The following is a 17,312-nucleotide window of genomic DNA, read 5'->3' on the forward strand; positions in this document are numbered from 1 at the left end:
CATGGAGCCTGCTTCTCCTTCTGCTTGTGTCTGCTTTTCTCTCTTTGTCTCTCTCATGAATAAATAAATAAAATCCTTTTTTTTAAAAAAAAATAATGAATCACATGTCATTTTATGCTGCCTCTTAATTTAGGAAATCTTCACGAGAAGAGTGTTGCTTGTATTTACTATTATGTGAAATTTTTTGTTAATTTTATTTATTCATTTGAAAGAGAATGATACCATGAGAGGGAGCAGACTCTCTGATGAGGAGGGAGCCTGATGCAGGCAGGACTTGATCCCAAGACCCTGGGATCACAACCTGAGCCGAAGGCAGGTGCCCAACCATCTGAGCCATCCAGGCACCCTCTTTATTTATTTAACACAGAGCCTTGGGTTATTACTCCTGCTTTCCAGAATTGTTATCCAGTTTACTTATGTGTTCTTTAATACTTTGGTAACTACACATAGTTCCTGGTTGGGCTTTTTGTTGTTGTTTTTTGCCTTTTATAAATAACAGAAAAAAGAATAATGTCTTAAATAAAATAAATCAAGGAAAGGTCTAAGGCACCTGAGAACGTTTTTCAGTAGCATGAAGAAAATTGGTTGGCAAGCTTATCCGAGGTGACAGCTATCTCTCCAACTCGGGGGCTCAGGGCCCTTCTGAAGCTTCCTTGATGTCCAGAACAGCTCCACTATGCCTCACTATTAGCCTCCCCAGCAGCTCTCAACATTTAAAAGTTTGTCTTCATTTCTCCTTCCCAGCAGGCAGCTTCAGCTAGAGAAAGTAGTTTCATTTTCTTATCACTCATTCTTTCATTCATTCGCTCAATCAACAACAGAATGTACTTGGTTCTAGGAATGAGAAAAGAATAAGATATGGTTCCTACAAGCACTAAAGGAGCTTATAAACTAGTGATAGAGAAGGATGCAGGAACAAACAGCGAAGAATTAATAGGGCAGCCCTGGTGGCTTAGTGGTTTAGCGCCGCCCACGTGAAGCTCCCTGCATGGAGCCTGCTTCTCCCTCTGTCTCTCTCTGTCTCTCTAATAAATAAATAAATAATCTTAAAAAAAATTAATAGTGCTGGGACACGTAGGTGGCTCAGTGGTTGAGCTGAGGGCGTGATCCTGGGGTTGTGGGATCCAGTGCTGCATCGGGCTCCCCAAGAGAGCCTGCTTCTCCCTCTGCTTATGTCTCTACCCCTCTCTGTGTGTCTCTCATGAATAAATAAAACTTTAAAAAAATTAAAAAACAATAGTGCTATGACTTATTTGCATTATATAAATATTTATGAATATGTTAATATACTACATCCTGCCTAAAGTTGACATAGGCATTTAAGATGAAACTAGTGGATGTAAGAAATTCACCGCAGAATATGAGTTATTTAGCGAGTTAACACTGGAGGCGTTTGCATTCTCAAAGGAGCTATTTAATGCAAATAACCTCTAATTGTTTCGTTGCTTATAAAATTTATAGAAGTATGTATATTCCTTTCTAACAGGTTAGTAACTTGGGGAGAGGAGTGTTGCAGATTAAGGTCCTATGTCCGTGTTAGGGTCATCTTGTCTGCTCTTCAGGTTGTGTTCTCAGACAGGAGCTACAGGATGGGACAACAAAAACAATTTACTTCCTTTGCTCACCTACAACCCTATCATTTGCTTCTGGAGGGCTTCCTTGCTTTCATCATCACTCTCACCACCAGAGGTGAAGGAAATCTTCCAATTAATCAGAGGCCCCAGAAATGATGCAGAAAAGTACTGTAGCTTAAAAATGACAAATAACATTCATTTAGGGCTTACTATGAGCTCATTGCTTACAATGTTGTTCCCTATTCAATCTTCACAATCAGTTCATGAAATAGGTATTGATAACTCTCGGGTGTATCCAAAACTAGCCTATGTGGCAGGTTGTGATATTTTTCGGTCTCTCTCTCATGTCTTTAGGTTCATCTTGGCACCAAACATAAAGCGGTTCAACATCAGGCCCTTGCCCTATAAAGCTCCCAATGCCAAGAATTGGCAAATTATTATTTTGGTTTCAGTGGATGGTCAAAATGGATCATCAAGGCAAACTTTATAGATTTTCTTTGACTAATAAGACTCACTTCAACATTGAAATCTTGGACATTAGAGAAGAGAGAACTGGGAGTGGGGAGATGTGAGAGTCCTCTAAGTGGAAGGACCTGAACATTGGCCTGCCACCTAAAATTAATAATACTCTCAATGATTTGGGTGGTGGTGTCCATAATTTTCACCAATATTTGTAGGGTGTAGAATAAAAAACAATTGTCTATATCTAATAGTTCATTTGTAAGTCTTACTTGATTTTGAAGCTATAGGATACTTTAACTGTTAGCTAGGTTTGCTGGAGTTTAGTTTTTATTTCTAATAACAAAACATCTTGAGATCCTAGGAAGGACCTTTAATTGAAAATCCCAACAGCTTCAGGATCTTTCTGACCTTGAAGAAAGGGAAAATGAAAATACCACGGAACCCTTTCAGAAGCAGAGCCTGAAATTCTTCTGTGCTTTAGAGGTGGTGTTGCCATCCTATGAGTGTAAGAGTGTTGGAGTTGGCATGGTCGAGGAGCCTTTGGATAGGCTGCAGGTAGGTCTGCTTACAGTGGAGGTATAGGTGGAGGTAGAGTGGAGTGGAGGTAGAATCTTTCTAAAACTCATCTTTTCAGATTATCATCAAGTCTTTCCCCTTGCTGAGCTACTAAAGCCCTGGGTGGAGTTTTTATGCCCTACAATACAGTTTTCTTTCTTTCTTTTTTTTTTATCATAAGCAATACCTGAAAGAACCTTTAGCTTTAAAATTCAAAAGCTGACTTTCTGCCAAGAAGTTTAGGAAGAGGGAAGTAATACTTTTCCTATTTTTGGTTAAGAATTTGCCTTGTGCTAAAATAGTCCTAGTCCTTCAAATTCAGATCTCTTGTAGCCTTCAATTATATCAGCAAAATTATCAACTAAAGATTTAAATAAACTCTTGTGTAAATGTTCAGTCCTTTGCCTCCTATAAAAGGGCTGCTGTGTAAAGAAACAAATATAGATTCCTAGAAAAGGTATTCCGATTGATACTGTTTTTTTCCCAGAGTTCATAGCACTTAAGCTCTGGGTTGTTTGTTTGTTTGTTTTTGAAGATTTTATTTATTTATTCATGAGACACACACACACACACACACACACACACAGAGGGCAGAGACATAGGCAGTGGGAGAAGCAGGCTTCATGCAAGGAGCCCAATGTGGGAGTAGATCCCGGGGACCCCAGGATCATGCCCTGGGCTGAAGGCAGACACTCAACCCCTGAGCCACCCAGGTGTCCCTAGGCTTAGGGTTTTAAGGCGGGGACAGGGCTGTTAGCAAATAGGCTCCTGTGAGTGATGCTTAGGAAGAGACCAGGTCATGTGCACTAACACCAAATGTTCCTTACTGTGTGATTCCAGCCCTTGATGCACAGGAGAGTAGGTAGGCTCTGTAGAAGTAGAGTTTCAACTTGTCCATTTGAAATCTGTGATGTGAGATTTGTGCCAACTTTTTGCTTGCATCTCCCTTCTGGTACTTCAGGAACTTCTGGGAGAGATCAGGGCAGTAAGAATGTGCCCTTCCAGGATACACCTACAGCAGAGCCATTCCACCAAACTCTCGTGTTATGCCTGCCCTTAGTTGCTAGGATAATGATCTAAGAATCATGGATGCACTTTCCTTTTAAACATACAACAATAAAAATCAGTTATCATTCAGCTAGAATTTTTAAGTTCATTTGTTTTGTTTGGATTTAGGGCCATTATCATTTCTGATGAAAAGGAAAACAACCCAGAAGCTTCCTATAAAGAAGGCTAGGTCTGATGCATTCCAGATACTGTTGGTTGCCGTTTTAGGTAAGACTTGCTTGATTGTTTTTGTTGTTGTTGTTGTTTGCTTGTTTGTTTGACCTTAAAGTACTTCATGTTCCTTGAGCAAATAAACTCATTTTGAAAAGTTAGCTGGATGAAAACACTTCATATTCTTTTATTCACCAAATGCTTCCAAAGCAGCAGTCTTAAATTTTTCCTTTTTGTATGTGTGAGACAAATGACAGCAAATATTTTTGTCCCCAGTGTAGAGATATACAGTGACTTGCCTCCACATAGGAAGTGTTTGACCCAATCTTCTTTCTTGATTGCTTGCCCATAACACAAAGTAGTGATATAGTGATTAGAAGCTTTGGGTATCTGTTGTCCATTTCTGTCTCTAGATTTCTTATGCAATTTTAGGGTTTAGAGTCAAATTTGTAGGTATTTATTCTCTCTAGGCTGCTATTTCTTTATCTGCAAAGTAAGGTAATTCAACTTACAATATGGGGAAGATTGTAAGAGTAAACGAGATGATGAATATAAAAAGGTTAGAACTATCCCTGGAACATGGTAAGCAGACAAAACATGTCAGCTTCTTATCATTATTGCTTTCCTCTTGGAGAATTTATTAGATTATGTTTTTTGAATCAGTTCGGTTTCAGTTTTTGTTTCTGGCACTGACATATTGAGTAAATATGATTCTGATGTAATGATCAACTATGTTTTTGTGAACCTTGAAAGTGGTCATCCTATTGAATAGTGTTGATTGTATTCCCTATTGAGTTCTACAGTGCTGTGAATGTTACAGGCTGTGCTCAAAGGAAATTTTATTTTTTTAAATTATTTTATTTATTTATATCCTTAGAGAGGGAGGCATGGGAGGAGTAGAGGGAGAGGAAGAGAGAGCTAAACTTAAGCAGGCTCCAAGTCCAGCATGGACTCCAATGTGGGGCTTAGTCTCACAACCCTGAGATCATGACCTGAGCCAAAATCAAGAATCAGAGACTCAACAGACTAAGCTACACAGGAGCCCTTTTTTTTGTTTTGTTTTTTTGTGGGGTTTTTTTTTTGCCAGTTTTATAATTAGTAGAGAGTCCCCAAATAGTTGCTCCCCTGCTTCAGAGCCTTGAGTGTTAAAGACTAGGAAATCCTGGCAGCCCTGGTGGCTCAGCGATTTGGCGCCACCTTCTGCCCAGAGCCTGATCCTGGAGACCTGAGATCCAGTCCCAGGTTGGGCTCCCTGAATGGTGAATGCTTCTCCCTCTACCTTTGTCGCTGCCTCTCTCTCTCTCTCTCTCTCTCTCTCTCTCTCTCATGAGTGAATAAATAAAATCTTTAAAAAAAGGCTAAGAAATCTTAGCTAAGTATTAGAAACTTTGTTTGCTTATAAGAATTGACCCTGACCCTGGATTGGTCACAGGTTTCCAGCTTGGGTAGCTCTTCCAGTGAAGATTGACTTCTGTGGTCATCAGATGGAATCTCCATTAGCTGTCAACTCTGACTAACCGTTTGGTTTGTTAGCCTCACCCTAATATGCCAACCCTCGCCCTAATATGCTGTGGTATCCATATACACATTCAAAACTCCTTAGGCTAAAAAGTCTTGTAGCTCTACTTTGCCTTAAGGGAAATTGTATTGTCTATAAGGTACATAGGCCTGTTTCTGCCAGTAAAGTGTTCAGATGCATGCCTGCCCCCTCTCCAAAGTATTGTATATTGTATCTGCAAGGAGAGGAAAACTGGACTCCAGCTGGATGAAAGCAGCAGGGAAGGGATCATCTCAAAAGGCTTCCAGAATAGAAGAATGGTGGTTGCCAGGGGCTGGGCTGTGGGTGGGATGGGGAGTTACTGTCGAATGGACACAGAGTCTCAGTTTGGGCACATGAAAAGAAAAATGTTCTGGAAATGGTTGCACAACAATGTGAATGTACTTAATGCCACTGAACTATACCCTTAAAAATAGTTATTATGAGAGACAGGGTCACAGATTTAGAAAGATACTTAATCCAGCCTCAAGATTGGTGTTGAATTAGGTAACATCTAGAAATCTCTTGAAGATAATGTACATTTATGTCTGTATCTGCATATCTATCTGTATCTTTGTAGGTAGATAGATGATAGGTAAATAGAGACATGTTTTGGTGGGCGGGGAAGATATGCTTTGGGGAGGGGATCTGGACAAACTGCTTTTAAATGTATTCTGGAAAAAAAATCTAAGGATATACCGGAATCTTTAGTATAAAAAAAAGGAAGGGTAATGAGAGAGAATAGAGCTATCAGATATTCAAGCATACGGTGCAGCATAGTGATTTTTAAAGTGTGATTGGTTTCTCAGTAAATGAGATGGATTTATGGGTGGCTAGATGCGTCCAACATTGGACCTTTGATTTTGGCTTAGGTCATGATCTCAGGGTCCTAGATCCAGCCCTGAATTGGGGTTTCCACACTTAGCAGGGAATCTGCTTGGGATTCTCTCCCTCTCCTTCTGCCCCTCCCCCTACCAGTGCCTTCACATACATTCTCTCTCTCTCTCTCTCTCTCTCTCTCTCACACACACACACACACACACACACACACACATCTTTTTAAAAACTGAGATGGAGGAGTGCCTTGGTGGCTCAGTGAGTTAAGTGTCTGCCTTTGGTTCAGGTCATGATCCCAGGGTCCTGGGATCAAGCCCCACAGTCAGACTCCCTTGTTCAGTGGGGAGTCTGCTTTTATCTCTCCCTCTGCCCCTCCGCCCTGCTGTCGCGCTTGATCTCTCTCTCTCTCTCTCTCTCAAATAAACTCTTTAAAAAATTGTTATGATAAAAACAGAAGTGTGAGATGAGAAAACTTCTAGGAAAATGCTTTTATTTTCTGCTTTTAAATTTCAAAAGAATGTCTAATGATGGGTTCTATTATTGTATACAGCAAATTTTATTTTTATTTTTTTATTGGAGTTCAATTTGCCAACATATAGCATAACACCCAGTACAGCACATTTTCGAACAACAAAAACTCTGAATTGATCCTCTTTAACTTTATTACAGAAAGTGGTAAAATAGCTGTGGAATACAGACCCTGTGAAGAGATTACAGATGCCAGAAACCAAGAGGAGCTCCATGATTTAATTCAAGCACCCGGTTATTCAAGCTCAAGGGTTCCACAGCCACTATAACCATAATTTAAAGCAACTGACAGGATTTGGAAGACTATACTTAGCTCTGTCATCTTTTGGGAAATGTGAAACTCTGAAACTGCTTTGAGTGCAGGGAATTTCTGGGGCTTTTCTTGAAGCCTTGGCCCTTGGCTCTGACCCCTTATTTGAAATTTGGAGAGCCAATTGCATCAGAGTGCTCCTAGAATTGTGGACATAGAAGAGGACACAGCCTTTTAGAGCTCCCCTCAAACAGAATCTCAGGGACTTGGGAACAAAGTAACTATGGAGTTAAGTGAGATAATGGTACAGCAGTTGCAAACCTTTATGTGCATTGGGACACCTGAGTGACTCAGTGGTTGAGCATCTGCCTTGGGTTTGGGGCCTGATCCCAGGATCCTGAGATGGAGTCCCACATCAAGCTCCCCTCAGGGAGCCTGCTTTTCCCTCTGCCTATGTCTCTGCTTCTCCCTGTGTGCTCTCATGAATAAATAAAATATATTTTTAATTGTCTTTCAAATAAGGTATATTACCCAGATATCAGTATCACATACACATCTTGTATGAAATATTTTGTTGAAGAACTTTTCTGCAACCCTAATGCTGAATTAGGAATTAAGTTGACAAAGTAATTTCTAAAATAAAATGCCAATGTTCTATATATTGAATGTTAAAAAAAAATAAAAGGAGCAAAGAATGTGTTTCATGTCATTAAGACCTTAATTTGGGGCTATATTCTGATTATTTAACTAACTCCGAAGTTGCAACATTTGTTTTGAAGGGAAGAGAGTAGAGAAAGAAAAGATGGTTACTTTCTGAAAAAGTATTTGAAGATTTGTCTGTGCAAAAATTCTTCTAATTCAATTTAAATCAAGCCAGTCAAGGAAATTTCAGACTTATCCAAGTTTACACTTTAAGAAGTCTAGCTTCCTGTGAACTGTGAGAGAAAGAGATTCAGTACTGATGCTATAGATTTCAGAAACCTGACTCTAACAACAGATCCATTCCTAAATAAGAGCAGTTTTGGAATTAGTTCCATTTAAAACCATTACTATGTGCTAGACACTGGGAATAGGATAAAATCCGTTCTCTCCTACAGCCCTGGTGGCCCAGCAGGTTAGTGCAGCCTGCATGCAGCCCAGGGTGTGATCCTGGAGACCCTGGATGGAGTCCTGGGTAGTGCTCCCTGCATGGAGCCTGCTTCTCCCTCAGCCTGTATCTCTGCCTCTGTCTCTCTGAATAGATAAATCCTTAAAAACAAAACAAAACAAAACCCTACGTCCTCCAGAGCTTGTGCCAGACCATAAACACGGACCAAAATGAAACAGATTATAGAAAGGACAGTGAAGGAAGTAAACGGGGTGCTAGTTACAGTGTTTCCAGAAAGTTTAACACGCTGACCTCAACATTTTAAGTGCCTTCTCCAGGCGTGCACACGGGGCAGACCTCTGAGAAATGGTGGTACTTGTTCTAGATTGACAGGTGTGTTGAGTGTAGGTGGGACGGGGAAGTTTTCCATACTAATGTAAGCTGAGGGCTAGTCCCTTGGTTTCAGACTCTCATTCCCAGAATGAATTGCTCACCTCTCCCCTACCCCATGCCCCCAAGCCCCTCCCACAGGAATTTGGAGCCATCACTGATTCAGTGGTAGGTGGCCTCCTCCTAACACAGTAGTGAATTAAAAATCAGACGTGCCTATTGAGAACTTAGGGGAAATGGCAGCATTTCAGAGTAACTGTAAAGTGCGCGCCCCTCCCCACTGTCCCCGCGCTTATTCTTCACGTCAGCCTCTTTTCTTAGAAACAGTATAGCCAGGGGGAGGAGGAATGTGTCTGGGATTTAAGCTCTGAAGAGGACAAGTTCGATCCGCCAGAATTGGACTAGCATTTTGAATCTCCCGGGACGCCAGGTCTTCTGCTTCCTTGGGAAACTGCTCCACACCCCGACCCTTACACCTCAGAGCGCTGGAGTCTGGGTCCATACAGACTCCAGCAGCCCAAATGCTTCCCCTTAGCTCAGCGGGAGGTAGTGGTGGCCTTTGCAGGGGAAGGGAGGCTTGGCCTGGGGATTCTGGGGAAAAGGCTTGAAGGAGGGGCCTCAGGGCCAGCCGCACCCCAGCTGTGCCAAGCTACTAAAGGTGTCATAAATAAGGGGTGGGACGTAGGCGGGGGAGGGGCGCGCAGTTGCTAACAATGGGGGCGTCGCCAGGCTCCCTGAACATTTCGGTTTCTCTGGCGAGACCGAGCGCCCCACTGGCTTGGGTCTCTGCTCCCCAGAGTCTCCTAGTATTATGTCCCGGCTTTGCTTCTGCGTGTTATTACTTCTCTATACCTGGCAACCATTGTGGTTGTTGGGCCAGGCAGCTCCCATTCCGGAGTGGGCCCGTCGGACCTCCATCCATCGGAGATCCCCGGAACCCTGGTCTTCCCACTCTTCTGACCTCCCGCATGAATCACTCCAGGAACTTACCCCCCCCGCAGAGCCGGGGGGCTTTAATAACTTGAAGTCCTCTGCTCCAGCCCAGATATCGGCCCCGCCTAAGCAGTTGACTGAGACTTTGGTTCCATTCCTGGACACGGATTCAAATGGTGAGCTGCCCCCAGACACAGATCAGTATCTGAATGACAAGCCAACCCTGCCCGAGAGGCTGTTAGAAGTGGTTCCAATGTTAGGTGATGAGAATCAGGCCATAGTTCTGCCTCCTCCACTCAAAAGTAAGATGAAAACTGGAGATGAGCCAGAGGATCACCAGTCATTGGAAGTACTTACTCCACCTCTGGACAGTCAGAGTTTAAACCAAAGAAAGTTTTTTGTTTCATCCCCAAACCTGGACAAAGATCTAGTTCAGCATCGAAGGCTTGCCAAAGTTCTTATTGGAACTCCAAACCAATTTGCAAATAAAGAGCTCCTAGAACAACTGCAGGACGATTATTCAGATTCTGGTACGGATATCATATATCCTGAGGAAAACCGACCAATGGATTTCCCAGGGGGACCAGATCAACCCCCAAAGCTCCCTGAGGAGCTTGAAATTTCTTCACTCCTGCAGGAGACCCCTGCGGGACCTCTCCAGTCCACTGTAGAGGAAACTGAACCTTTTCTGCCTGGGGTGGAGGCCCAGGCCAAGCATCCAGAGTCCCCTGAAGAGACAGAAACACCTCCACTTCTTCAGGACACTCTATCTCAGCCTCCAGAGATCCTTAAGGAAGCTGGACATTCTGTAGGCCCACAGGAGGCCCCAGCTGAACCTTCAAGTACCCCTGAAGTCCAACAGGAAGCCTCAGCTCAACCTACAGAGGCACCTGAGGAAGTAGAACCTTCAACCCCTCAGGAGGCCCCAGCTCAGCCACCAGAGGAGGAGGTACCACCTCAAGAGGTAAATGTGCCATCTCTGAGTCAGAATGAAGCTCAGCGGCCAAAATTACACAATGTCGCTGTTAAACCTGTATATTTGGCACTTACTGTAACTGTGACTCAGCCTCCACAGCACCCCGAGAAGGCTGAGCCTTCTCCAGTCCCACAGGAGGTCCCAGCTCAGCCTGTAGAGCTCCCTGAGGGGACTGGGCCTACTCTAGTCACACAGGGGGCCCCAGAACAGGCTGTAGAGCTCCCTGAGGAGGCTGGGCCTACTCTACTCACACAGGAGGCCCCAGCTGAACCTGCACAGCTCCCTAATGAGGGAGAATCTTCAACCGAGCAGGAGACCCCAGGTCAATCTCCAGGGGACATAGAAGCTTCTGCAATCCTTCAAGAACAACCACCTCAGCTACCAGAGCAGTCTTTGGGGGAGGTGGAACCTATTCCAACCCAGCAGGAGCACCCAGCTCAACCTCTAGAGCATCATGAGGTGACAGTTGCACCTCCAGGTCACCATCAGGTTCAACATTTAAATCTGCCCAATATCATTGTTAAAGCTGCAGACGTGCAGGTTACTGTAACACCAGAACCCACTACTGAGGTGGGACCTTTGCCAGTTCAGCATGAGTCTGTCACTCAGCCCTCTGTGCCCCTTAATGTGGAACCTTTTGCAACCCAGCATGAAGCCCCAACTCTGCCTCCACAGTCCCCTGAGGAAATTGAACTTTTGCCATTTCAACAGGAGACTCCAACTGAGTCCCCAGAATCTCCCACACAGGAGAAACCTCCAACACAGCAGGAGACCCCTGTTCAGACCCCTGGAGAGGTTAAACCTTCCAGAAACCAACAGGACACCTTGGCTCCGGATTCACAGGCCCCTGAGGAGGGTGAATCACCTTCAACCCAGGAGGAGGCCCTGGCTCAACTTCCAAGGACTCAGGAAGAGAAGGAACCTTCTCCACCCCAGCAGGAGGCCCCTGCTGAGCTTCCACAAATCCCTGAGGAGGGTGAACCTTCCTCAATACAGGAGGAGAGCCAGGGTCATCATGCACAGACTCCTGAGAAAGCTAAACCTTCTTCAACCCAGCAGGAGGCCCCAACCCAGTGTCTACAGACCTCCGAGGAGGGAGAACCATCTCCAGCTCAGGAAGAGGCTCCCACTCAATTTCCACAGATGTCTGAGAATAGTGAATCTTTAACCCAGGAGGAAAGCCAGGGTCAGCATCCACAGACCTCTGAGGAGGTTGCACCTTCTCCAATCCAACAAGAAGCCCCAGCTCAGCACCCACAGGCCTCCGAGGGGATCAAACCTCCTCTAACCCAGGGGGAGTCCCCAACTCAGCACCCTCAGACCCCAGAGGTGGGTGAGCCTTCTCCAACCCAAACAGAGGCCCCAGCTAAGTATCCAGAGTCCCTTGAGGGCATTGAACCTGTTCCGGCCCAGTCAGAGGCCACAGTTCAACCTCCAAATCCCCTAGGGGAGGTTAAACCTTCTGCAACCCATCAGGAAGCCCCAAGTCAGCATCTACAGACCTATGAGGAAGTTAACTCTTCTGCCACTCAGCAAGAAGCCACAGCTCAGCATCCAGAACCTTCTGGTGAGGTTGAACCTTCTCCAACCCAGCAGGAGGTCCCAGCTCACTCTCCAGAGCATCATGTGGTAACAGTTTCTCCTCTAGGTCAGAGTCAAGCTGAGCTTTTACTCTTCCCCAAAGTCCCTGTTAAACCTGTGGATCTGGCACTCATCATAACTCCAGAGTCCACTAATGAAGTTGAAACATCTCTACCCCAGCAGGCCTCAGCTCAGTCTGCCATATCCCCGGAACAGTTGGAACCTTCTGCAATCCAGCAGGAGTTTCCAGAACAACATCCAGCCCCTGCTGAAAATGTTGAACCTTCTCCAGTCCAGCAGGGAGTCCCAACACAGACTGGAGATCTTCCTGAGGAAACTGAACTTTCTCCAAGCCAGCAGTGGAGCTCATCTCTGCCTCAGATGCCTGTTGTAGGTGTAGAACCTTCTCCAGTCCAGCCTGAGCACCAGGCTCAGCCTCCAGAGTCCTCTACAGATATTGTAACTCAGCCTCCTGTACATCATGAGGTGACATTCTCATCTCTAGGTCCTGGTGAAGCTCAGCATCCAATGTTGCCCAATATCACAGTAAAACGTGTAGATCTGGAGGTTTTCATAACTCCAGTGCCCACTAAGTTTGAACATTCTCCAGGGCATCAGGAGGCCCCTGCTCAAGCTCCAGTTCCCCCTGAGCCGGTTGGATTTTCTCCAGCCCATTCCAAGCTTCATTTCCAGTCTCCAGAGACCCCTGAAGATGAATTTCTTCCACGCCAACAAGAACTCGTAGTTCAGACTCAAGACCCTCCTAAGGAGATGGAACCTACTTCAGCCCAACAGGAGGTCCCAGATGAGACATCAGAGCCCCCTAAGGAGATTGAACCATCTGCAAATGAGTATGCAGTCTCAGCACATTCTCCAAGGCCCACTGAAGACGTCAAACCTCCAACCCAACCAGAGGTTCCAGCTCAGTCTCCTGTTCCCCAGCAGGTCCCAGCAATATCTCCTGAGCCCCCTCAGGAGGCAGAGCCTTCTCCCACACAACAGGAATCCCCAGCCCAGTCTTTAGAACTTGCTGACAAAGTGGAACCTCTTCCAGTCTCACAAGAGACCCCTTCTCAGCTTTTACAGTTTCCTGAGAAGGTGGAATCCTCTCCAGTCCTGCAAGAAGCTCCATCTCTACCTCTAGAGCCCCTTAAGGAGGTAGAACTTTCTCCAGCCCAAGAGGTGGCTCAGACTCAGCCTTCAGAGCTCCCTGAGAAGCTAGAGTCATTTCCAATTCTGCAGCAGGCTTCAACTCAGTCCCCAGAGCCCCATCAAGAGTCAGAACCTTCTCCAGCTCAGCCTCCAGAGCCATCTAAGGAGGTTGAACCACAACTTCCAGTCCATAAGGAGATGACAGTTCCACCTCAAGGACAAGATCAAGCTCAGCATTCAGGCTTGCCCACTGTCACTGCTAAACCTGTTGACCTGGAGCTTACTGTACCTCCAGAGCCTTCTACAACCCTGCAGCAGACTCTAGCTCCTCCAGAGGATCCAGAGGTGACACTTCTACATCCAGAACATGTTGAGGCTCAGAGTCCAAATATGTCTGAAGTCACAGTTCAACCTTTAGATCTGGAGCTTACCATAACACCAGAACCCATTACAGAGGTTGAAACTTCAACCATGCAAGAGACTCCAGGTCCTCCTTTAGAGCCACCTGAGGAGTTTGTAGTTCAGCCTCCCATGTATAGGGAGGTGACAGTTCCAACTCCAGGTCAGGATCAAGCTCGGCATCTATTGCTACCCAATGTAACGGTTCATCCTTTGGACTTGGAGCTTACCATAACTCCAGAACCCCCCACGAAAGTTGAACATTCTACAACCGTGAAAAAAACAACTGCTCCTCCAAAGGACCTGGAAGTGACATTTGCACATCAAGAGCAGGTTCAAGCTCAGCATCCAATCTTGACTGAAGTCACAGTTCAGCCTTTGGACCTGGGGCTTACTGTAAGTCCAGAACCCACTACAGAAGTTGAACATTCTACAGCCCTGAAAAAGACTACAGCTCCTCCAAAAGACCTGGAGGTGACATTTGCACATCTCGAGCAGGTTCTGTCTTACCGTGCAAACTTGACTAACGTCACAGGTCAACCTTTGGACCTGGAACTTACCATAACTCCAGAATCCACTACAGAGATTGAACCTTCTCCAGCCATGCGTCTAGAGCTGCCTAAGGAACTTGTAGCTCAACCTTCCATATATCAAGAGGCAGCAGTTCCAACGTCAGCTCAGGATCAAGCTCAGCACCTGTGGTCACCAAATGTGACAACACAACCTTTGACCCCGGAGCTTACCATAACTCCAAAACCCACTACAGAGGTTGAACAGTCTACAACTCTGCATCAGACTACAGCTCCTCCAAAGGACCTTGAGGTGACATTTCCACCCCCAGAGCAGGTTCAGGTTCAGCACTCAACCTTAAATAAAGGCACAGTTAAACCTTTGGACTTGGGGCTTACCATTACTCCAGAACCTACTACAGAGACCAAACCTTCTCCAACCATGCAAGAGACCCCAACTCAACCTCCAGAGCCACCTAAGGAGGTTGTAGTCCAATATCCATTCCATCAGAAGCGGACAGCTCCAACCCTAGGTCAGGATCAGGCTCCGTATCTAACTTTACACAGTGTCACAGTTCATACTGTAGACATGGGACGTACCATAACTCCAGAACCTACTACCCAGGTTGAGCGTTCTACAACCACCAAGACTACAACTCCCCCTCCAAAGGACCTTGAGATGACGCTTGCGCATCTAGAGCAGATTCAGAATCAACATCCAAATCTGACTGAAGTCACTGTTCCACCTATGGACCTGGAAATTACTGTAACTGCAGGATCCAATATGGAAGTTGAACCTTCTCCAGCCATGCAAGAGACCCCAACTCAGCCTCCAGAGCCACCTAAGGAGGTTGTAGTTCAATATCCATTTCATCAGGAAGTGATGATTCCAACTCCAAGTAAGGGTGAAGGCCAGCATCCAGAATCACCCAGCATCACATTTCATCATGTGGGCTTGGGGCTTACCATTACTCCAGAACCTATTACAGAGGCTAAACATGCTGCAACCACGAAGACTACAGCTCCTTCTCCAGCGGACCTTCAGGTGACACTTGCACATTCAGAGAGTGTTCAGAGTCAACAGCCAAACCTGACTGAAGTCACTGTTCCTCCTATGGACTTGGAAATTACTGTAAGTCACCAAAAAGAGTCATCTGAGTCGGTTCTCCCCACAACGACTCAGAACTCTGGGGTGCATTTTGCAGAATACTTCCCAGAAAAGGCATATACAACTTTAACTGAGCAGCCAGAACAGAACGTTACCACAAACGTCAACATATGTGAGCTCTGTACCTGCAAAGATGAGATGCTGTCGTGTACTGGTTTCAGCCCAAAGCAGAGGCTCCGCAGAGTGCCTGTGCCAGAGCCCAACATGGACAACAACACCTTCACCATTTTGTAAGAATTGCCTTTTCTCATTTGTTCCCTGCCTCCTGCTTGACACAGCAGCCTTTCTTTGAGGTCTTCCTGGGGCTTTGTCATCTCCCCAACCATGTTGACTGACTCTCTCTTTTTACCTTTTCTTTGTCAACTGTCATTATCTTCATTTTCCTGTTTGCTGTGGTTCTCTCATCTGCACTCGTTTACTTGTAATTGTCCTTATTCTTTATCCAGTTTTTTTAGCCCCATGATTTCATCCCTTAACCTCTACTCTCCCATCTTTATAGCAACATGTCCCTCTTCCATCTCCTTGGTGATACACAAAAATGTGGTTAAGAGTAGAGATTCTGGAATTAGACTGCCGGGTTTGAATTGAGTTCTATCACTTATTAGCTTTTGATTCAATTTCCTTATCTATAAAATGGGGTAATAGTTACTACCTTGTGGGATTATTGTGAGATTTGGTGAGTTAATACATATAAAGCACGTTTTCAGTGCCTCGCATATATGTGAGTGTTAGCTCTTATTTGATTCCTCAGCTATGTTTAGAACTCATCTTTGTCCCTTGGTTTTCTATTTACAGCCCCCATTTTGTGCCCAGCCCAGGACTCAGTACTGTGGCAGCCATGCAAGTATGGCATTGTCTTTAGAATATGAAATAATAGGTGGGAAGAAAGGAAATAGGCATAGAAAGACAGGTGACCTATGATTAAGTACAGACTATAGGTGCTATAAGTCACCAGAATCTGTAATCAATGGAGTGTAGGGGTCAGAGAAAGCGGCATGGATGAGCTAAAACTTAGCTGAGATTTAGAGTGGCTATGATTTGTTAAATACAGCAAGAATAGGGAGTATAGTCTAAGCAAAGGCACAGCTGCAAGAATGATCAGGAATTAAGAATTAGCTTAGGAGGGCAGCCCCAGTGGCTCAGCGATTTAACGCCGCGTTCAGACCAAGGTGTGATCCTGGAGACCCGGGATTGAGTCCCACATCGGGCTCCCTGCATGGAGCCTGCTTCACCCTCTGCCTTTCTCTCTGTGTGTCTCTCATGAATAAATAAATAAAATCTGAAAAAAAGCATAAGCTTAGGAAACAGTGAAAGATACAATTATGAAAACCCTTCACTATCAGCTAGAAGGGTTTGAAAGTTATGCTGAGATATAGAGAGTCATTGAAAGTTTTCCAGAAAGACATATGGATCACCAGAACAAGAGGATTGTTTTCTATTCCCTATGTACAGAGATCTAAAGAGGAAAGCTTGATCCAGGGAAACCAGAAAGAATGGTCTAGCAAAAGCTGGGAGTAAAGTGACAAGGGGCCAGATCAGAATGACTGTGATAGGAGTAGAAAGAAATCCTGAGAGCACCCCAGAGGAAGAAGCAACAAGACTGCATAACTGCTGAGGGGAGTAGTGGGTAGGGTGCATCCAGAAAAGAGAAAAGTCAACTATAACCCTCAGAAATTTCTGTCCCAGATGAGCAGGTGGAAATACAGCAGTTGGGAAGGACAGCCAGGTGGAGGGAGATAAATTCAGGTTTAGGCATCTTTTATCAGGGAACATAAAGCAACCAGAAGGCTTTTTGGTTGACTGGAAATGGCCACTAGGCAGATGGGCAGATGGCTATCTGTTTGGCCTTATTTCTGGCTCCTCTGAAAAAAAATGTGTATGTAAACGGAATAGGGGGGGATTCCTGGGTGGCTCAGCGGTTTGGTGCCTGCCTTCGTTCCGGGGCGTGATCCTGGAGTCCAGGGATTGAGTCCCGCGTCGGGCTCCCTGCCTGGAGCCTGCTTCTCCCTCTGCCTGTGTCTCTGCCGCTCTCTCTCTCTCTCTCTCTCTCTCTCTGTCTCTCATGAATAAATAACACCTTAAAAAATGAATAGGTAAGTTGTTGCTGAGGGAAGAAGATAAGTTAAAGGTAAGATTCAGTCATATACGGAATTAGT

General features: G+C 45.1%; 1 long non-coding RNA gene across 3 annotated transcripts in view; it reads right to left on the minus strand.

Annotated features, from left to right (window-relative positions):
* Positions 1-6,656: 6,656 nt before the first annotated feature.
* Positions 6,657-17,312, minus strand: part of LOC140597724 (uncharacterized) — a 60,056-nt gene continuing 49,400 nt past the window's right edge. For all 3 annotated transcript variants that reach the window (XR_011999595.1, XR_011999593.1, XR_011999589.1), the window contains one exon: positions 6,657-17,233. This is a non-coding gene — a long non-coding RNA (uncharacterized lncRNA). The remainder of the gene's footprint in view (positions 17,234-17,312) is intronic.

The sequence above is a fragment of the Vulpes vulpes genome, chromosome 2 (assembly GCF_048418805.1).
Source record: "Vulpes vulpes isolate BD-2025 chromosome 2, VulVul3, whole genome shotgun sequence".
Classification (NCBI taxonomy): domain Eukaryota; kingdom Metazoa; phylum Chordata; class Mammalia; order Carnivora; family Canidae; genus Vulpes; species Vulpes vulpes.